Genomic DNA, 22,927 nt, shown 5'->3' on the forward strand with positions numbered 1-22,927 from the left:
TAACTGGATTACCTGAAGCTTTACTGCAATGATTGCAGGTAATTCAGAATACAGTACCACACCTGAACATTTACTGCACTGATTGCAGGTAATTCAGAATACAGGAGCACGCCTTGTTTGTGGAGTCCCCACATTCAAACATTCCTGCATCCCCTATTTCAGTCACTTCAATGGCTTAGTCAGAGGACATGTTCAGTTTCAAGTGGTATGCACTGTGTAGAAAGCACTATTGATCCTGTAGATGCCTAGTGCTCTGCATTCCTCCTGTGCAAACTTGATGTCCTGCCCAAGTTCTCTAAAAGCAGAACAGGAGGCCATAGTTTGTTTTGGAACTCACTGCCAGAAAAATGTTCAGACATTACGCTAGACAGACTAATGAAAGTATCCGCAGACACAGTACTTGCTAAACTAATTTATAATGTAAGAAAGTAGGTGAATTCAACAAAAACCATACCACAATGTTCACCGCTAGCCCCCAGCTGCAGCAGTGTTCGATTGTGTTGCTCGAATTCACAATATGCAGACACAATAGGCAGACAAGAGACTGGCATATGGGGATTACCTGGGAACCTAAAGGGTACTCAGATATGCAATGAAGGAGCCCTTCCCTACAGGAGACAAGGGAAGAGGCTGTAGTGTCTTCTCCAGTCCAGGAGTGTTAGACCTGGCACCTTGGCGTGAGTCTCCCTTCCACTTTTTGCTGATGTGCCTCCGATGTTTTGCTGGTTTTCCGATACTCAGGGCACTGCGCCACGGCTGACCCGTGCCGCAGTGCAAGTGCTCCCTACTGTAAATTGTACATGCGATTGGTATCCATGATTGGTTCATTGGATTTACTGTTAGTCCCTAGTAAAGTGCACTAGGAGTGCCGGGGCTTGTAGATGCCAATACTGCTGGTGGGCCTGCAGCGCTGGTTGCGCCTCCCACCGAAGCAGCCGTAAAGATGTATCTGGGAACTGCGACCGCAGAACCCGCGTGCGGTCCCGTACTGTCACGCTAGCTGGGCAAGTGCACCCACTTGCCAGCCCCCGAACCTTCCCTTGACCACATATCAGTCACCCCTATGGTAGGCCTGCGGGCAGGGTGCGTTGTAGGTGTAAGGTAGGACCAGCCCGGATGTGTGTGGCAGGTCCTAGTAGTGACTTACAACCCAAACCGTATTTCACTATTGAAGGCTACCTGCTCCATTAGGCCAGACTGAGCTGCTGGAGTTATTACACCCTATAATCCCAGCAGGCTCAAGGAGCGTGGTAGCGCGTCGTGTTTAGTATGCCTGAACTCAGGATGATAAAATATTTCTTTTAGTAAAGTTTATTTTAGTATCCTGGGTTTGCAAATTTCTAATTTCTAATTTAAAATACTTCTAGAGCGCAGCGTACACCTTGCGGTTTCTTGGCGCTGGGGGGATCGGCAACTGAGGGGGAAAGACCAGGGAGAGGTGAAGGGAATTTTGAGGGAGATTAAGTGAGGAAAGCCTGGCTAAAGAGGAACGTTTTCAGATCTCTGCGAAAGGGGAGATACTGAGAGGCAGAGCGAAGGTGGTCAGGGAGTGAGTTCCAAAAGGTTGGAGCCAGGGTGGAGAAATTGGCCCCGCCCCACTTTTTGCGAGTGAAGCGAGGGATCTGGAGGAGAGACTTGGAGGAAGACCGAAGTTCTCTTACGGGTACATAAGACTTGATTAGTGAGGAGATGAAGGCGGGGGCAGTGCCCTGGCGGGCCTGGAAGACCATACAGCCGATCTTAAATAGGGCCCGTTCCTTTATAGGGAGCCAGTGAAGCTCCCTGAGAAGAGGGGTGGAGTGGTGATACCGAGGAAGACCGTACACCAGCCGGGCTGCTTGGTTCTGGACGGTCTGGAGTCGACGCAGACTGTATGCGGGGATACCGTGGTAGAGAGCGTTTGCGTAGTCCAGTTTCGATATCACAAGTGCGGCCATAATGATCTTAAGTGCCTGGGGGGAAAAGAAGCGGGAGACAGTGCGGATAGTGCGGAGAGAAAGGAAGCAGGAGGACACCACAGAGCTGATTTGTGAATGGAGGGTGAGTTGGCTGTTTATTTTGACACCAAGTGTTTTGACCGTGGTGGAGGGGGTCGGTGCAGTGCCAAGGGAGGGGGGCCAGAAGAGAGAGTTCCAGGGACTGGACGAACCACCAGTGAGAACCAGCTCGGTTTTATCCGGGTTCAGCTTAAGGTGGTTGTGGTTCATCCAGTCCCTGATGAAGGTCATAGTTGACTGGAAATTAGAGACCGAGAGAGGAGAAGGGGACAGATCAAAGATGAGCTGGAGGTCATCCGCGTAATTATAGACGGTGACCTCCAGCTGCTGTAGTGCAAAGATGAGAGGAAAGATATAAAGGTTGAAAAGTAAGGGGGAAAGAGAGGATCCCTGGGGGACACCACAGGTGACAGGGAGGGGAGTGGCCGTGAAGTCGCCTAGCCGGACCGCCTGAGTGCGTTCCCTCAGAAAGGAGGAGAGCCAGATCAGAGCTGATCCCCCGATGCCAGCCGCCTTGACACGGGTAAGTAAGATGGTGTGGTCCACCGTGTCAAAGGCGGCGGATAGATCAAGGAGGACCAGTGCCTGGTGTTTGTTTCCATCCATACCCTTTCTGAGTTTGTCCAAGACTGAGACCACGACTGACTCGGTCGAATGCCTGGGACGGAACCCGGCTTGGCGGGATGCCAGTCCCCCATTTGCCTCAACATGGGCGCTGAGCACCGCGGTAACATGGCGTTCCATCACCTTGCCCAGAAAGGGTAGCAGGGAGATGGGGCGATAGTTGGCCGAGATAGAAGAGTCAGCGCCAGGTTTTTTCAGGATGGGCACTATGGTAGCTGCCTTGAGCGCAGAGGGCACTACGCCCTGTGCCAGGGAGCTGTTGAGGAAGGCAATGGGGGGGTCGGGGCAGCTGGAGTAGATTTGCTGCAGGACTCGTGCTGGGCAGACGTCCGCGGGAGACCCCGACTTCACTTTAGGGAGTATCTCCATAAAAGAGTCCAGAGTGAGGGGGGGGATAGAGGTAAGCAGGTAGGGGAGGGGAGGGGGGGAGGGATCGACGAAGGCAGAAGAAGGTGGAGGGATATTGAGCTTGATGGTTGCTATTTTATCTAAGAAATAAGTATTAAGCTGGTCGCAGAGTGGTTGGGAGGGAGGGATATTGGGCGAGGTTCGGTCTGAGAATGCCAGGTCATTCACTATCCCGAAGATTTCCCTGGGTTTATTTTCGGCAGAAGTAATTTTTGACGAAAAGTAGGCGGTCTTAGCAGCCAGGATTGCTGTTTTGTATTTGTCCAGTGCTGAAATGAAGTGGGTTTTTGATAAGGGATTGTAATTTTTCCTCCATTGCCTCTCTGCCCGTCGGGCGCTCAGTTTGAGATCTTTTAGGTGGTCATTGAACCATCTATTAGCATCCTTTGGTCGGCGGATGGAGATGCGGCGTAGGGGCGCCACAGAGTCGCAGCCTTCAGCCAGCCAGGTGTTGATGGCCTTGGCTTGAGAGGTAGATGGTAAGCCAACAAGAGTAGGGGTAGAGTCGCGGAGCATGGAGGTCAAGGAGGGGTAATCCAGTCTATTCCAGTTCCGTGCCCAGATGTTTTTGGCATGCGGGGTTTTAGGCGTTGCGTTACGGGGAATAGAGAAGGAAATGAGGGCATGGTCGGACCATGGGCACGGCGAGACGGTGGCCGAGGCCACGGGGAGGTTGAGGGACCAGACCTGGTCCAGTGTGTGCCCATGGGAGTGGGTGGGAACGGATATGTGCGACACGAAATTAAGGGATGAAAGGCAGTCTGTAAACTCTTTTGAGGCTGAGCACTCGTGTGGGTCAGAGGGCCAGTAATTAAAGTCCCCTAGCACCAAGACCGAGGCGTAGTTGACCACCAAGTTGGCCAACAGGTCTTGAAAGGCCGGCAAGAATGCGGGCGAGGGCTGGGGAGGCCGGTACATTAATAGGCAGGTGATGGGGGGAGAAAATGAAAGAGAGCGGACTACCAGGAAGTCAGCAGGGGGAATGGGGGGGGGAGGGAAGTGATTGGAAATTCAGCTTGGACCGAGCAATCAGGGCGACCCCACCGCCTGCCTTGCCTGCCGGCCGGTCGGCTCGCAGGGCCACATAGGAGGGGGGTAGGGTGGCCAGGAGAACGGGGAGGGAAGTGTCACAATACCAAGTTTCGGTCAGGAGCAGTAGGTCAGGTTTCTCGGCTCATGGTGGTGCTTGACCGCTGACCTGGTGTTGAGTAAAAAGACAGACAACGCTGGCGAGCGGGGGAGGAGGTCCGGGGGGAGGGGGCAGGGTAACAGGGGAGCATGTAACAGGGGATGAGGGGCTGTGGGGGAAGAGCTTTTAGAAAGTTAGCATTTGCTTGCCTAACCATTTCAGCCCGCCTCTGCTGGTATGTGTATCTGACTGTCTGGGACGTGTGAGTGACAGGGCTGGGAGGATGACAGGTGGTGAATGCGCAGATTACACCTTAGTGGGAGGTAGGAGTGGCTCTTGACTCGAAATCTTGCTGTGCTCTGCCACCACAATGCCGGCTCCACCCTCCTGGGGAGCGTCGGATGATTCCGCCGACACCTGGCCCAGGAAGGGCGAAGCCCCATCAACAAGGTACTCTGGCTGCCCCTGTCCGCACAATGCTGGCTCCACCTCCTGTGGGGCGTCTGATGCGCCGGCCCCTCACACTGAAAGCAGAAGCCGGAGTACACCCGCCAGGGTACTCAAGGACTGAGAGTGGCTATGCAAAGGCCCCCCTGGCCTGCGAGAACAAAAGAAATGCCATATAAAAGAAGGAGCCCTGCTCCTGGAAAGTTAGATCCAGTTTGGGCTACAGAAGGAACTCTGCCCGACGAGAAGGACCAGGAAGGACAAGGAAGAGTGCTGTCTCTTGCCTGTGTCCGGTGCCTTGCTGCCGAAGGAGAGGAAAAAGGAAAGACTACGAAAAGACTTTTGCTTTACAAGACTTTGTGCCAAACTCTGCTAAAAGATCTCCAAGGGCTTGCAACTGAACTTGCCCCCTGACCAGCGCCCCAGGACCAGTGGGCGCTACACCCTGAAGAAAGCAACTGCGTGGGCTGCGTCTCGCTGCAGTACCGACGGAGGAATCTCCTCCAAGGCAACGACATCCACCTGACCACCGTGACCGGGGCCCAAAGCAACCGCGAAAGCAAAGTGAGGACCAGCCGCCGCTGGCCCGAACACCGTGACCGCAACTGCACCGGGAGCCCGAGAGCAAAGCGAAGGAGGACCCGTCCGGTCCGAGCTCTCGAGTTGACTGCGCAACGAGCAGCCAATCCACTTGCAAAGACGGACAGTTGTCCTGTGAGAGTCCCCTAGGTCGGTACCTTGCCCGACAGCTCAGCTGTGAGCGCACAGCTGCACCGGCACTTGGCTGGGTACGTCCTGCACTTGAGGACCGTACTGCCACTTGCCACCACCACGCAACCGCCGCCTCCAGGGTCGGAGCGGACAACGAGGAAAGGACCCTGCCGCCACAGAACACCGCTGCCCCGGATGACCCGTGAACTGCTCGGCTGAGAGCCGCAACGAACAGCGACCCCGGGAAGGCAACGCGACGTGGGACAGATCCCCTGGGAGCCGCCTGCTCCACAAGAACTTTGTTGAACTGGGCAGAAGGCCCTAAAGAACTCTTATTGCTCGAAAGAACTGTGGCAACTTGAACTAAGTAACTTGGAACCGCTACTTGAAAGTCTGATAACTGTATTCATAAGCCTGCTTGAATTCTATATAAAGATATATATTTTTACAGAATACAGTCTGGTCTCATTGTGTGGTGGGTTGGTTGTGACGGTGTAATATTGCAAGTGTTTAACCCTATGTGCCCCAAAGATTAGCCTACGACTGCTTAAGCCACACTACCTAGAGGGTAAGCAGAGGTTGTCTGGAAGGTAACCCTCAGCCCTGACGAGGAAGAGAGAGGCCCTGCTTGTCGCTAGTGTTGCACTGCGCCAACTAGAGCCTCCCCCTTCCTACATTGGACGCAGCGGTGAGGATTTTCGAATTTACACTTGCGGTATCTATACCTTAACTTCTGACCATTGCACAGTGATTTCAGTCCAGTTACTTAGCCACAGACTTTGCTTTTTGCCGAAAGAAGATTCCGAGTGTGAGAACCATGCTGGGCACGAAGAGCCTGGATGGAGCGGAGTCCACGACCTCCGAGATGTTGGAGGTGGAGTGGGACGCCGCAAAGCTGGACAAATACTCAAAGACTGAACTGAAGTTTTTCTGTAAGAAACTCAAGGTTCCGCACGCCGGTTGCAAGAACAAGCCAGAGTTCTACAAGGCCCTGAAAGCCTGGATAGAGTCCAGAAAGGCCCCGGAGGATCAAGATGCCCTCGCGGAGCAAGATGCGACTGAAGAGCAGAATGCACCTATGGATCTGGTGGATCTCGAAAGGCAAGACAGCGTGCACAGCTTTGGTAAAGGCCTGTCGCCAGAGGAGCTGGCAGACAGGAAAGAAACAAGGAATCACGAAAGAAAGCTGGCAGAATTAAAAATCCAACTGGAGCTTGAAACCAAAAGAATGGCGCTGGAAGAGCGAAAGCACCAAATGGATTACGAATTGAAAATGAGGGAGATGAGTCTAAAGGAGAGAAACTTGGATCATCCTCCCTCTGGTGGCAGCACATCGCCAGTGCAGGTAGAGTCAAGAGTGCACATTCCAAAAGATGTAGTTAAAGAATTCTTTAAAGGGGATGACATAGGACAATGGTTTAGGGCATACGAGGTAGCCATGTCCTCCAAGCGGGTCCCTGACAAGGATTGGGGAGCGGGGTTGTGGGGAAGGTTCCTTAGCGAAGGGCGAGATACCTTGCTAGATTTGCCCGTTGAAAATCAGAGATCCTATTCCCACATGAAAGAAGCTTTAATGAACAGGTACGGGCTTACCCCTGAAATGTATAGACAGAAGTTTAGGGGATGTACTAAGCGGCCTGGGAATACGTATGTGGAGTATGTGACTTATTTTTGCAGAGCACTGGATGGTTGGGTGAAGGGTAGCAAAGTGAATGATTTTCAAGGTCTCTTTGATTTAATTGCATGGGAGCACTTGTCTGATCACTGTTTTCCTGAGTTACGCCAACACCTGATCGATAGCAAGCTGTCCAACCCGAGGAAGCTTGCTGAGGAGGCGGACCGCTGGCTCAGCACCAGGGTCCACAAGGGTCCCGTGGGAGACTCCGCCAAGAGTGGGCAGGGTCCCCAGCAGAAGAGTGGGGGGGACAAGGGGGGAAAACAGAAAGGGTTCCAAAAAGGCCCCCAAAGTAGTTCCCAGGGGAACCAGCAGCAAGGTTCTCAGCCTCCCCCACCCCCAAAGCAGAATGGGGCCCCGACAGGTAAGCCTGTTCCAAAGGGGCCCTTCAATTGTTACAAATGTGGCGAGCCTGGGCACATATCCAGTGACCCCAAGTGTCGCCTGTTTGGAAAACCCGCACCCACTGGTGCTCCGCCCCGTCAAGTGACTAGTGTTCACTTAGGAGAAGAAGTGATGGTCCCGGGGGGTGGAGATCCCGTTCACATGACCCTAGTCTCGCTAGGAGACAGTGAGATGATCCCTACGAACTACCTGCCCTCTAACACTAAGAAATATGGGCAGGTGGTGGTCATCAATGGCAAGGAAGCTGAGGCTCTTCGAGACACAGGAGCCAGTGTGACTGCAGTGAGGCAGCACCTGGTGTCTCAAGAGCAGGTTGTACCCCATGCCTACTGTAGGGTTATCAACGCTGATATTTCAGAGAATCAGTGTCCGATGGCTCAAGTTCCCTTCGAGTGGGGGGGGGTCTCTGGTACTCTGCAGGTCTGTGTAAGGAAAACCATGCCTGTTGACTGTTTGCTAGGGAATGACTTGGAGCACTCCCCTTGGGAAAAGGTGGAGAAGACGACTCACCTGCGGATGGTGGGTCTGCCTGACTGGGCGTGCGTGACCACCCGGTCAATGGCAGCCAGTAGGGGTGATCAAGAGGTCCTGGGGCCTGAAGGAGAGGCCCAGGAACCGGCCTTAGGGAGAAGGCGCAGGGGGCGCGGGAAACCGGCCCCTGAGGTTCCCACGGTCCAGGAGGAAGCAGACCCTGAGGGGGATGCCCTGGAGCCTACAGGGGAACAGATCGCCGAACTGGGGGACCTGTCTGAGCTGCCCCATTGGCAGCAAGAAGGAGGACCCTCCAGGGAGGAATTCTGCAAGGAGCAGAAAGAATGCCCTTCTCTCGTGGGTATGCGGCAGCAGGCTGCAGACCCGGCCAATGGTGTTCAGGCCAAAACACATTACGTGTACTGGGAGAACGACCTCCTGTATTCAGAGCCTAAGGCTGCTGAACCTGGGTCAGCCCGTGTGCTGGTGGTACCCCAGAAGTTCAGAGCCTTCCTACTGGGTCTGGCTCATGATGTGCCTTTAGCAGGACATTTGGGGATGGACAAGACCTATGACAGGCTTGTCACCCACTTTTACTGGCCCCAAATGCATAAGAGTTCAGACGCTCATTGCAGAACCTGTCCGACTTGCCAGGCAAGTGGGAAGACCGGAGGGAAGAAAAAGGCTCCCCTCCAACCCTTCCCTGTGGTCGGTACGCCATTCCAGCGAGTGGGTATTGACATCGTTGGGCCTCTGGACCCCAAGACAGCCATGGGCAACAGGTTCATCCTGGTCTTGGTGGATCATGCCACCCGGTACCCTGAAGCCATCCCTCTGAGGACAGTGACGGCCCCCGTGGTGGGACGTGCACTGATGGGAATTTTCTCACGAGTAGGATTCCCTCTAGAGGTGGTGAGCGACAGGGGGACCAACTTCATATCCAAGTATATGAAGTCCCTTTGGCAAGAGTGTGGCGTAACGTATAAGTTCACCACGCCTTACCATCCCCAAGGTAACGGGTTGGTTGAAAGATTCAACCGAACCCTGAAGGGCATGATCATGGGCCTAGAAGGTCCGATGAGGCGTAAGTGGGACGTCCTCTTACCATGCCTACTCTTTGCATATCGCGAGGTACCACAGAAGTCCCTAGGGTTCAGCCCCTTTGAACTACTGTACGGTCACCCCGTGAGAGGACCACTGAGTTTGGTAAAGGAAGGCTGGGAGCAATCTCCCAGGAAACCGCCCCAGAATGTATATAGCTACATGCTGGCCTTCAGAAACCAGACCAGACGCTTCAGACAACTTGCCGAGGCAAATCTGGAAGCGAGCCAGGAGGAGATGAAGCGGTGGTACGACCAGAATGCCACTCTGGTCGAGCTTCAGCCTGGACAAGAGGTGTATGTCCTGGCCCCAGTGGAGCCCTGTGCCCTTCAGGATAAGTGGACAGGCCCATTCGAGGTTGTGGAGCGCAAGAGCCCAGTGACATACTTGGTGGACATGAAGACGCCCAGGCACCCTTTGCGGGTCCTACATGTCAACCGCCTCAAGCCCCACTTACGAAGGTCCGAAGTGGGCATGTTGTTGGCAACTGATGACGGAATGGAGGAGGAGTCGGAGCCTCTTCCTGACCTCTTAGTGGCCTGTGAGAAAGACGGGTCAGTGGATGGAGTTAACCTCTCACCCACCCTGACCCCCGAACAACAGGAAGACTGCCGCCAGTTGCTGGGGCAGTTTCCAGATCTGTTCTCCCTGGTCCCGAGTGTCACAGATTGGTGCGTCCATGATGTGGACACTGGAGACAGCTTACCTGTGAAGCATAAGGCTTACAGAGTGACTGACAGGGTCCGGGCCTGCATCAAGGAGGAGGTCTCCAAGATGCTTGCCCTGGGGGTGGTTGAGTCTTCCAGCAGTCCTTGGTCCAGCCCCGTGGTCTTGGTTCCGAAGGCTGCTGCGCCGGGAGCCACACCCGAACTCCGGTTCTGTGTGGACTACAGAGGACTCAATTCAGTCACGAAGACTGACGCGCACCCCATCCCCAGAGCTGATGAGCTCATTGATCGGCTAGGGGCTGCTCGGTTCCTCAGTACGTTTGATTTGACGTCTGGGTACTGGCAGATCGCCTTGACCGATGGGGCAAAGGAGAGGTCGGCATTCTCTACACCAGATGGGCATTTCCAGTTCCGGGTTATGCCATTTGGAATGAAGAATGCCCCTGCCACCTTTCAGAGATTGGTCAACCAGGTGTTGGCTGGGCTGGACGAGTTCAGTGCCGCCTACCTGGATGACATCGCGGTGTTCAGTGGCACCTGGCCAGAACACCTGCGACACCTCTGGGAAGTGTTGATGGCTCTGCGCAGAGCAGGCCTCACAATCAAGGCAAGCAAGTGCCAGATTGGGCAGGGTTCAGTGGTGTACTTGGGACACCAAGTTGGGAGTGGCAAGGTAGCACCCTTGCAACCCAAAATTGCGACCATCCTGGCTTGGGAACCCCCCAAGACCCAGACTGCAGTGAGAGCCTTCCTGGGGCTCACTGGGTATTACAGGAGGTTTGTCAAGGGCTATGGCACAATCGTGACCCCCTTGACAGAGCTGACTTCGAAGAAGCAGCCCAGGAATGTGATTTGGACTGACACCTGTCAGAAGGCTTTTGACACCCTGAAGACTGCCATGTGCACGGCGCCCGTGCTCCTGGCTCCTGATTTCTCCAAGGAATTCATAGTGCAAACAGACGCTTCAGAGCATGGTGTAGGGGCCGTTCTTTCACAGATGACTGAGGAGGGCTTTGACCAACCCGTAGCCTTCATAAGTAGGAGGTTACTGCCACGGGAAAGTAGGTGGAGTGCAATAGAGCGTGAAGCATTTGCTGTGGTCTGGGCGCTGAAGAAGCTAAGACCCTACCTGTTTGGGTCTCACTTCCGAGTTCAGACGGACCACAGGCCCCTCAGATGGTTGATGCAAATGAGGGGTGAGAACCCGAAACTGTTGAGGTGGTCCATTTCTCTACAGAGTATGGACTTTACGGTGGAACACCGCCCTGGCACCGATCACGCCAACGCTGACGGTCTGTCCAGATTTTTCCGCCTTAGTGATGTGGAACTCCCTGGGGAAGGGTAGTTCCCCCCACATCTCAGCTGGAGGGGACACATGTTAGACCTGGCACCTTGGCGTGAGTCTCCCTTCCACTTTTTGCTGATGTGCCTCCGATGTTTTGCTGGTTTTCCGATACTCAGGGCACTGCGCCACGGCTGACCCGTGCCGCAGTGCAAGTGCTCCCTACTGTAAATTGTACATGCGATTGGTATCCATGATTGGTTCATTGGATTTACTGTTAGTCCCTAGTAAAGTGCACTAGGAGTGCCGGGGCTTGTAGATGCCAATACTGCTGGTGGGCCTGCAGCGCTGGTTGCGCCTCCCACCGAAGCAGCCGTAAAGATGTATCTGGGAACTGCGACCGCAGAACCCGCGTGCGGTCCCGTACTGTCACGCTAGCTGGGCAAGTGCACCCACTTGCCAGCCCCCGAACCTTCCCTTGACCACATATCAGTCACCCCTATGGTAGGCCTGCGGGCAGGGTGCGTTGTAGGTGTAAGGTAGGACCAGCCCGGATGTGTGTGGCAGGTCCTAGTAGTGACTTACAACCCAAACCGTATTTCACTATTGAAGGCTACCTGCTCCATTAGGCCAGACTGAGCTGCTGGAGTTATTACACCCTATAATCCCAGCAGGCTCAAGGAGCGTGGTAGCGCGTCGTGTTTAGTATGCCTGAACTCAGGATGATAAAATATTTCTTTTAGTAAAGTTTATTTTAGTATCCTGGGTTTGCAAATGCTACTTTTAGAAAGTTAGCATTTGCTTGCCTAACCATTTCAGCCCGCCTCTGCTGGTATGTGTATCTGACTGTCTGGGACGTGTGAGTGACAGGGCTGGGAGGATGACAGGTGGTGAATGCGCAGATTACACCTTAGTGGGAGGTAGGAGTGGCTCTTGACTCTGGATCTTGCTGTGCTCTGCCACCACAATGCCGGCTCCACCCTCCTGGGGAGCGTCGGATGATTCCGCCGACACCTGGCCCAGGAAGGGCGAAGCCCCATCAACAAGGTACTCTGGCTGCCCCTGTCCGCACAATGCTGGCTCCACCTCCTGTGGGGCGTCTGATGCGCCGGCCCCTCACACTGAAAGCAGAAGCCGGAGTACACCCGCCAGGGTACTCAAGGACTGAGAGTGGCTATGCAAAGGCCCCCCTGGCCTGCGAGAACAAAAGAAATGCCATATAAAAGAAGGAGCCCTGCTCCTGGAAAGTTAGATCCTGTTTGGGCTACAGAAGGAACTCTGCCCGACGAGAAGGACCAGGAAGGACAAGGAAGAGTGCTGTCTCTTGCCTGTGTCCGGTGCCTTGCTGCCGAAGGAGAGGAAAAAGGAAAGACTACGAAAAGACTTTTGCTTTACAAGACTTTGTGCCAAACTCTGCTAAAAGATCTCCAAGGGCTTGCAACTGAACTTGCCCCCTGACCAGCGCCCCAGGACCAGTGGGCGCTACACCCTGAAGAAAGCAACTGCGTGGGCTGCGTCTCGCTGCAGTACCGACGGAGGAATCTCCTCCAAGGCAACGACATCCACCTGACCACCGTGACCGGGGCCCAAAGCAACCGCGAAAGCAAAGTGAGGACCAGCCGCCGCTGGCCCGAACACCGTGACCGCAACTGCACCGGGAGCCCGAGAGCAAAGCGAAGGAGGACCCGTCCGGTCCGAGCTCTCGAGTTGACTGCGCAACGAGCAGCCAATCCACTTGCAAAGACGGACAGTTGTCCTGTGAGAGTCCCCTAGGTCGGTACCTTGCCCGACAGCTCAGCTGTGAGCGCACAGCTGCACCGGCACTTGGCTGGGTACGTCCTGCACTTGAGGACCGTACTGCCACTTGCCACCACCACGCAACCGCCGCCTCCAGGGTCGGAGCGGACGACGAGGAAAGGACCCTGCCGCCACAGAACACCGCTGCCCCGGATGACCCGTGAACTGCTCGGCTGAGAGCCGCAACGAACAGCGACCCCGGGAAGGCAACGCGACGTGGGACAGATCCCCTGGGAGCCGCCTGCTCCACAAGAACTTTGTTGAACTGGGCAGAAGGCCCTAAAGAACTCTTATTGCTCGAAAGAACTGTGGCAACTTGAACTAAGTAACTTGGAACCGCTACTTGAAAGTCTGATAACTGTATTCATAAGCCTGCTTGAATTCTATATAAAGATATATATTTTTACAGAATACAGTCTGGTCTCATTGTGTGGTGGGTTGGTTGTGACGGTGTAATATTGCAAGTGTTTAACCCTATGTGCCCCAAAGATTAGCCTACGACTGCTTAAGCCACACTACCTAGAGGGTAAGCAGAGGTTGTCTGGAAGGTAACCCTCAGCCCTGACGAGGAAGAGAGAGGCCCTGCTTGTCGCTAGTGTTGCACTGCGCCAACTAGAGCCTCCCCCTTCCTACAAGGAGCATGCAAACAGCCTGTCACAAACAGAGCTCTGTAACAAATGACGTCTTTGTTACTCAGTATACGATCACACACTGTCAGCATTGTGGCATAACTTTCATAACCACACCTTAACACCAATCAGCAGACTATGTAATTCCTGTTTAGAGTCTACCCAGAACCGAGAGGGTGCATGCACGCATACTATCAGAGATACTACATCTCCCCCTTTGTTAAATAAAAAGTACAGACAACATTAGCATCATATTTCCTCAATGAGTCACAGAGGAGCTGGCACTGGTCTGCCAGCTTGGGTGGTATGAGGTAGATGAGATGCACCTTGGTCAGACACCGATGACATAAGGTCAGCAGTTTGAGCTGAACTTTCAGGCGGGGTCGCAACACTCGTGATCTCAGGAGCTGACTAACATTGAGATAGGTGTTTGAAGTGTGACGAGTCACGTGTGATGTACTTTCCAGGACCATGCGCTGCCACCATGTGTCCTTTGCACGTTGACATCAAAGAGAGTGCCAGTTTTACGTTTTTGTTTCTGTTTCACCAGCACCCATTCCCCTTTATCAAAGATTATTTCCATGGTACCTCAACACTGATCAGCATATGTTTGTAATTTGCACTTTCGAGAAGTATCTGCGGCATGGACCTTATCGGCATTTATTGATTGGTGTGATTTCCATTGTGGTAGTTTGGTTCCAATCGCTCTCCCAAATAGCAAGGTAACAGGACTCTCACCAGTTGTGGAATGAGGAGTTGATTGATATGCCCAAAGGGGTTGACATATGGCTTGGTTTAGATCGAGTCCCTCTATTGATGCTCCCTGAATTATCCTCTTGAGGGTGCCCATAAATCATTCAACAACACTATTGGCCTGGGGCTAGAGAGGTGTACTCTTTTGATGCTTGACATTGAGTCGAACAAGAAACTCCTTGAATTCTTTGCTATTGAAAGGCGGACCATTATCAGATTCGAGAATAGTGGGGATGCACCACACTACAAAGATGTAATCATAACTTTGTCATGGGTTATCGATGAAAAATCTTCCACCAAACAAAAACACAAATATTCCTCAATGACTTCCATGAAATGATGTCCGTTTCATAGCAGCCCAAAGAAATCAACTGGCACTCTCACCCAGGCATGTGCTGGAAGGTCATCAGACATTGTGGGGGGATGCTGCACAAAGCTGGCACACTTTCAGCTCTTTCCCAACTCATTCATCTAGTTGAGGGAACCGCATTCCATCTCTTAGGGCTGTTTTGGTGGTCACTATGGGCTAGATCAATGACTTGCTGTTTCAGGCTCTCAGGTATGACAATTCTCAAGCCTCAATAAACAAAAGAAGAGTGTCTATGAAAAAGGCTAAGCCGTTCTAGGGAGCACAATAACAACCACACTGGGATGTTGAAGAAAGCCCTCACTCACCACCTAGTGATGACATGCTTCATCATCGGGCCCCACCAAAGAGACCGAGTGTCTCTTTGGTGTGCTGCAACGCCAGGATTACTGCGGAGCGGGGTGGTGAGTTTAGGGCGTGTTCTCAAGCCTCTCAAGATGCTACCCTCTTAGGTGATGGATAGCTCCTCCTGTACATTTTTGGATTTTTGAAATTTCAATTTCAAATTTCAATTTCAAATAATCTTTATTCGGATACGAGTATCCATAAAAGCACAGTTCATCACCACCAGCGGGAAAAATAAAGTACAAGTTTAAAAGCGCATAGATCCACATCAAAATCCAAACAAATACAATATTACAACAGTAAATTTCCATGTAAAAATGATAAAAATAGCATTAAAAAAGGGTTGGACCCGCATACAAGATCTAGCAGCATTCATTAAAATCACCGCCTAGGCAGATTCCATCCAGTTTATTGTGTGCGTATTGATGTTCTAAATTATCGATAAACTAAAACAAATTAATAAAATTCCTGTTTGGTAGTGATGTAAAGTTAAATGTTAAATGTTACAAGATTTCTAGAGCGCATGGCTGCCCGTAAGCGTCCCCGCACTGAATGAGTACAGGCGGAGTCGGAAGGGGAGGCTCACGGGAACAACCAGGTTTTCAGAGATTTTCGGAAGGCCAGAAGATTAGGCTGTGCACGAATATCAGGAGGGAGGGAGTTCCATAGTTTGGTTGCGTTGTAGGAGAAACGCCGACCTCCTGATCGCGCTCTCTTGATCTTAGGTGGCAGAGTTAGATGGGCGTTAGAGGATCGAAGAGGTCTGGAGGTGGTGTAAGCAGTCACCAGGTCTCTGAAGATGGGAGGGGCTTTCCCGTTGAGGATTTTGTGCGTTAGACAGAGCGCCTTAAACTGCACTCTTTCCACCACGGGCAGCCAGTGGAGCGCTCTGATTGCTGGCTTGGCCGAGCACCGACTCTTGGTGTTGGTAAGGATCCGTGCGGCCACGTTCTGCACTACCTGAAGTTTAGTAGTAACTTTCCGTGGGGCGCCCAGAAACAGTTCGTTGCCATAATCCAGCCGTGACAAAATGAGGCCTTGGATGAGGAGTTTCCTTGATGGGAAAGGGAGCAGTGGTAAAATTTTCCGGGCGGATCGCAAAAGCCCATAGCAGACCCCGGCCGTTTTCCTAGCTTGGGTGTGCATGGTAAGATTTTGGTCCAGCCATAATCCGAGGCTTTTGATCTCGGATTTGGGGGTTGGGGGCTTACCCATGCATGGGGGCCATAGAGAGTCCGGACGGAAATGGGACTGATTCCCCATTATCAGTATCTCCGTCTTGTCACTATTGAGCTTCAAGTGAGAACTGTCCATCCAGCTGACTATGTGTCTCAGACAGGAGTAAAGATCGATGGTAGGATTTTCCTGCTGAGAGAGAGAGACAACCAGCTGGGTGTCGTCAGCATACGTTAGGAGTTTGATCCCATGAGGGGTGACTATTTTTTCCAACTGTGACATATATACATTGAAGAGCGTGGGGCTCAGAGAAGAGCCCTGTGGCACTCCGCAACGTATAGGGGTCTCCTTGGATGTGTAACTACCCTCAATCACCTGGAATGAACGGTCATGAAGAAAGGATTTCAGCCAGGACAGGGCGACATCTGTAATCCCAAGATCTCTAAGTTGCTGGACCAGGATTTGGTGGTTGACCGTGTCGAAGGCCGTGCTCAGATCCAGGAGGATCACTGCCACTGATCCTCCTGCATCCATGATCTTCCTGGCCTCCTCGACCACCGTCAGCATTGCTGTTTCCGTGCCCTGGCCAGGGCGAAAACCTGTCTGTGATGGTTTGAGTAGTTCATTCGATTCAAGATAGTATGATAGCTGGGCATTTATAAATTTTTCTGTCATTTTACTGATGCAGGGAAGGAGCGATATAGGCCTGAAGTTGGCTAGATTGAGGGGGTCTAAATTAGGTTTTTTTAGTAAGGCTCTAACCTTCGCCTTTTTCCAGTTGGGGGGCACCACTCGTCTGTTAGGGAGGCATTGATCAAATTTACCATGGGTGCAAGGATGGTGGGTGCTACCTGCTTTAAGACTTTAACTGGGGCAGGGCCAGACGGTGAGCCACTTTTAAGAGATTGGAAAATGGGGGCCAAGGTATCCTTACTTATGGGAGTGAACGTCTTAAGTCTTGTGTTAAGGTTCTGGGCCTGTATTAGGGGAGTAAGTGGTGAGTCCAAAGGGGTGATAGGCGGGAGTTGCTGAAGGATATTTTGGATCTTTTGATCGAAATACGTGGCCAACTTATCACAGTGGTTGTCTGCGAGGACAGTCGGGCATGTGGGCTCTGGAGTTTTCAAAAGTAGTTTTACAATACGGAAGGTCTCCCTCGACGAGCAAGATGCAGCGTTAATTTTCTCTTGGAAAAAGGCTGTTTGGGCATTTTTCAAGGCTTTTTTGTAGTTGAGGATTATTATAAAACAAATCGATACCCCCGTGTATAAAACGTGGCTTGAAAGTTCTCATTGTCACGAGGGGTTTTATGCTACCCCCGACTGAAATATTTATCCATGTCGAAAGACCACCACACGGTCGACCTGTTTTGGGGCTTGCTACGATGCTATTGTTACACACAAACCCTTCTAGGAATAGTTCCTTAGTGCACCATGTCTCTTGGAACATTAAGATGTCATATTTATGAACTAGATCAACCCACTCCGTTAAATTTAGCTTGGCTGCTAATCCTGGATTTTTGAAATTCAACATCATCAACGGTTCGAATACTTTTCTTCAAAGATTGCAATGTAATGAGCATGTGTTTATCTGCATTGGAAGCAGCAACAATCTGTTCAATGGATAGAGCTTCTGGCGTGCTGGGTCTCTTGATGAAGTTAAAACACTCTTCAGCCGCTTTGGATGTTGAACTGTGAAGATGTAGCGGCACTGGTGAAAAGTAATCTGGGGTTTAGGTCTTTCTTCAGCTTGTTTACAATCGCATAGTCATACTCTTGCAGTCTCAACCCCCACCTCTTGATGCAAGGGGGCATCTTAGCTTTTGTGTTTCTGAAGATGGTGAGCAATGCTTGGTGGTCTGTAATGATAGTGAAACATTTCCTATATTGAAACACATGAATATGTTCACAGTCCCACACCACAGCCATACTCTCCTCTGTCTGAGAGTAGGTATGTTCTGTTTCGGACAGGCTTCTACTTGCATAGGCCACAGTGTGTCTCTGGGCATTCAAATGGTCATTGTGCTGAGTAAGGATTGCCCCCAGCCCCACCAAGCTCACATCTACTGTGATCACAGTATGTAACTTGAGGTAAAAAAGGCCATTTTAGTTGCATTCTCAATCGCATGTTGTATTTCTTTGAAACTTTGGTCGCATTTAGGAGACCACTGGAATGGGATTTTCTGCTTTGTTAAGTCTTTTAGTGGGGCACTCACGGTACCAAAGTCACAAATCTATCTTGAGCAATAACTGCCCATTTCAAAGAAGGATCGCAGCATGGTTACGTCTTCTGGGGGGCGAGTAGATGATAGTGCTTGCACCTTATACTGTCCAGGAGTCATTCCCCCATAAGAGAATATGTGCCCAAAGAATTTAAGTTTGTTTTTTTGTGAAACTCACAGTTTGCTGCATTCAGAGTGGGACCTGCATCAGTAATGTAAGTAGCACACTTGTGTAGGACCCTTATGGTGCTTCTTTTGTGTTGTCCAAATAGCAGTATGTCATCACTGTAATTGAAAGCATGTGTAATAGGTTGAATTAATCGGTGAATAACATCCTGAAATATCTCAGCAGCTGACTTTGGCTCTGGTTATGTGGGGACCAGATTGTCTTTCTCTCTCAATTGCTTTGTTGGCCTGGTGCAATCTCAACACAAGTGCATACTGCACCTCCACTGTCCTTTTCTGGCACCACAACTATAGGCGAAACCCACAGCGTAAGACCGGCGAAGCGTTCAATGTCTTCATGCTTCAACAGTGTTTCTAGTTCTTTCTCAACGGCTTCTTGCTGGTGAAAAGTGACTCTGTGGTGCTGTTGAGCAACCAGGTGAATGTCCTCATTGATGGGAAGTTGCACTTTCATTTTTTGGAGTCTTTCTAGGCCATTAAACAACTGTGGGAATTGACTCAATTTCAAACTGAGCATAGATGTTGTAGTTGAAAGATATCAATTCCATATCAACAGCAGTGGCAAAGCTAAGTGGGCATGCAACAGATGAAGTTCCCTGAAAGATATGAGTTGGCACTTGCACTGACTTTGTTTTATGTTGCATGGTTTCTGTAAATGACCATTAACTCTGTAATGGTTTAGAGGCACCCCACGCATATACCTTCATGTTTGACAGAGTAAGGAGTGTCACAGGAGATAAGCTGTTGAACTGCTTTACTGGTATGATATTAATCAATGCACCACTGTCTATGATGAAGGTTATGGGGCCACCGTTCATCTTTAGTGTCATTTTAGAACAGTGCCCCAATTAATTTTGCCACTTTATTTGGTGATTCTTCTTTGAATTTTGATCTTCTTGGCAAGCAGCTAATCCTGCACGTGCATGTCATTCCTTAGTCGATATCATCAATGCACATCTGTCTTCTTTGCTAGTGCTTGATAATGACGTTGTAGAACCTTTATATGATGAACTTGAGGATGAACGACTTTGTTTGGTGTCTACTTGTCTTAACTGATGTTGCCTTTGGGCGTTGTGGGCGTGGCAACAATGCTTCTGGACCATCTTGCGTCCATTTTCTCTTCTCTCTGTGATGCATTTGGTTTCTCTTTCACTTTGTAGACTGTTATTAAGTGGGTTTCTTTGCTGCAGCCTTTGTATGACTGCCCTATGGCTGGACAGTTACTTTCATTGGAAAATGAAAACCCACTTCGCAAGCATAACTTTTTCTTCTTCAGAGACGTTGACTTGTGTGCATCTATTTTGTGCTCATGCTTGCTTTTCATGATCAACGTTGTTTCATAACACGTGGTTCCTGCTTCCATATCAGCAGCTTTTCAATCTGCTCATTCTTCTGCACTTGCAGACATTAGCATTTCGCTAAACTGACGGTCTCTCTCAGCACGCGTTGTCTGAAAGGCAACCATTGATGACTCTAAGGAGCATGGCTTCCTCATCACTGAAGTCACAGAACTTACAGGGTTTGATAAGTGTGTCAAGTCTCTAAACAAACTCGTCCATCATTTCACCAGCCTGTTGTTGTGCGTGGTTGAAAATGTACCTTTCATAGTCGACATTCAGAATTGGATTGAACTTGATTTCCAATGCTTCATTTATCTTTTAGTAAAGGTGCATCCGTTTGTGAAACTTTCTTGAGCACTTCTTTCACTCCATCACCGGCAAGGTTTTTCAAATAATTAATGATTTTCTTATGATCAACTTCTAGCGCATTTATGGGGCCCTATTATGTAAAGGGTGCACTTTCCCTGTTTGCGCCCAGAGCACAGTAAAAAAGGTGCGCCAGTCGCAAACGGGGAAATTGCGCCCTAGCCGCAAACTCGCGCTGCCCTGAGGTCAGCACATTCCTGTGAAAAACAGAGCAGCTGCTTTAAAGCCGCTCCATGATTTTACAGTGCAGACGGCAACCCGCAAACATTTTTAATGGGGATTAAAGTGAGTAAATGTACCTGCCTGCATGGGGAATTATGGGGAGTCCATGGGACCCCCATTTCCCTCCTCAATAGGGCTGCCATCAGGGGGCACACTGACAGTGCACCACCTTTTAGAAGGAGCACTGTCAGTGAACCTCGTGAGAGTTTCTTTGCCTCTTTGCCCTTATCTGTATTTAGGCATGGGCACAGAGGAAAAGGGATTCCCTCATTTGCATGGGGCATGCCCCCATGCAAATGAGGGAACACCCCCTGAAGATAGCGCAGGCGCTTTATGTACTATTATATTATATTATAAACAACACAGAGCCACCCAATTATCCCACGAGGACTGGGTACAATATTAACAAATCTACATAAGTGTACGCCAGCGCTATTACAGAAGGTGCCACACAAGCGTCTGTGGCCCCTTCTATAATTCCAAAGAAACCTGGGGGTGGGCAAAGTGGGTGCAAACATCCATTGTGCCCTTGGGGCACTTATGTAATACAGCCCATGCAGTCATCGAGCATTTCCAACAATTCAGTCCTACATGGCACCGATGGACAACGCAGCTACATTCCTGAAGCCACAACCAGCGATTGACACAGCGAAGAAACAGAACATCGATGCCATGTAGGACTGCATTGTTGGAAATGCTCGATGACTTCATGGGGTGCCCTTGGGGCACTTATGTAATACAGCCCATTAAGTCATCGAGCGTTTCCAACAATGCAGTCCTACATGGCACCGATGTTCTGTTTCTTTGCTGTGTCAATCTCTGGTTGTAGCTTCAGGAATGTCGCTGCGTTGTACATTCGTTTGTCACCAAAAAGAGAGCACGTGCTGTTCAGGGAGCATTCTTCACGCATAATGGGACTGGCAATCTGTCCTCGCCACACCCCTGTGGCTTGGGCCTAGTCATCTTGTCCAATTTTGAGGTCATATAGCACTTTACTTGCTTGTGCCAGTAAATAAGTTTCTATTTTCGTACCTGGTCGTCACAACCTTTAGTGTTTGCTTTGTGTGGATGATGGCTCTGTTCAATGGCGTCAAAGAATCAAAAGAGGGCCTTGACTCATTACTCAGAAAGGCTGAGTCCAACTAATACTATTAACCAACAGAAGAGCCAATACTGGAGTCTCAATAAATCAACGAGCTGATTTCAATAAAGGTTGCTTTGATTGAAGCAAAAAACAACCGTTTGTCTTATTAAACCATGCAAATTTATTAGATTTTTGCAAGCGTTCTTTTTTTCTTTTTTCAGCACATTATTCGTCGTGCATGGAAAATACAAAATATACAATGAAATAAGTTTTATATACAATATATACAAACATGTAAATGCACCATTTCATACACACTTGGCCATACATTCATACACAAACCATTCAAAGCAGATGACAGTACAAGAAACACTGTGTCCAGGCATCGGAAAATAAATCAGTGGAAAATATTTCTTTTCATATTTTTGCAATGTCGTTGTAATTATCACGAGATCCCTCGTGGACACAAATAAATGCAATAACTGTTCCAACGTGATAATAGTAACCAGATGCGGGACTGAAAAGCTGGTCTACGCGTTTCAAACCCCTAGAAATTGGTGGTGTTCTCCTCAGGACCGTGTTGGTTCTGAAATAATAAAAATAACTAGCTTGAGCAAAGTTGTTCAGAGCAACAAACAAGTGAATCTAACAAGGGATCGACTACCAGGGTCCAACTGAAGCTCCCTACCTCAATCCAATGGTTAAACCGACAGCTTGAGGGTTTCAAAAAGAATCGTATTTCCCAATAGGTGTAGTCACAGCAGCTGTGCAAGGGAACACAATACACGCAACAACATTCAATGTCGTGTAATGCCTTCACAAAACATTCATACCGTGTGGAAGGGGGAACATGTGCACTTACCCGCAAGCGGGCAGCTTCAGACTCGCTGCTCTAATACTTTCTTTGGCGGCCGCTCCTTTTCAGAAAACGGGGCGAAAAACGTTTGTTAGTTGTGTGGCAAGTTCCCCGTATTTGAGACAATTCTTGGTTGAACGTGACAACGGGACCACATACCGAAGAGGGAGCAGGCGGTAATCCTTCTCCTTAGCTGGTGTGCATAGTTCATCCGGCTGGAGTCCTCGAATGGAAGTGTTGCCTCAGTACTTCCTGGTTAGTGAAAAAAGAGCCCAGGAATTCTGGGACTTGTAGTTTGGAGACGGTGTAATGACGGATTGTAATCATAAGGGTTGGCTGATTTAAGCATTAGGCTTATAAATTTCAGATATTTCATTCAGTCCCCGCGTGGCGGTATTGAACTTCATTATGAGCATTGCTTCACGTTGTGACAATTTATCATCAACGTCACCTCCCCTAGGGTCATTTTCAATTTTGGACAAAACTGTCCAGCGCAAGTCCGTAATGTCATGTTTACACTTAGTCCAATGGTTAACTAGTGGGGCATTCTCAACCCCCCTGCGGATGCGTGATTTGTGTTGCGTTATCCTAGTCCTGATTTCCTGTGTTGTTTTGCCAATGTAAACAGAAGGGCATGGGCAAATGATGGCATATACCACGTTTTTTG

This window comes from Lissotriton vulgaris, chromosome 1_1, assembly GCF_964263255.1.
Source record: "Lissotriton vulgaris chromosome 1_1, aLisVul1.2, whole genome shotgun sequence".
Taxonomy (NCBI): domain Eukaryota; kingdom Metazoa; phylum Chordata; class Amphibia; order Caudata; family Salamandridae; genus Lissotriton; species Lissotriton vulgaris.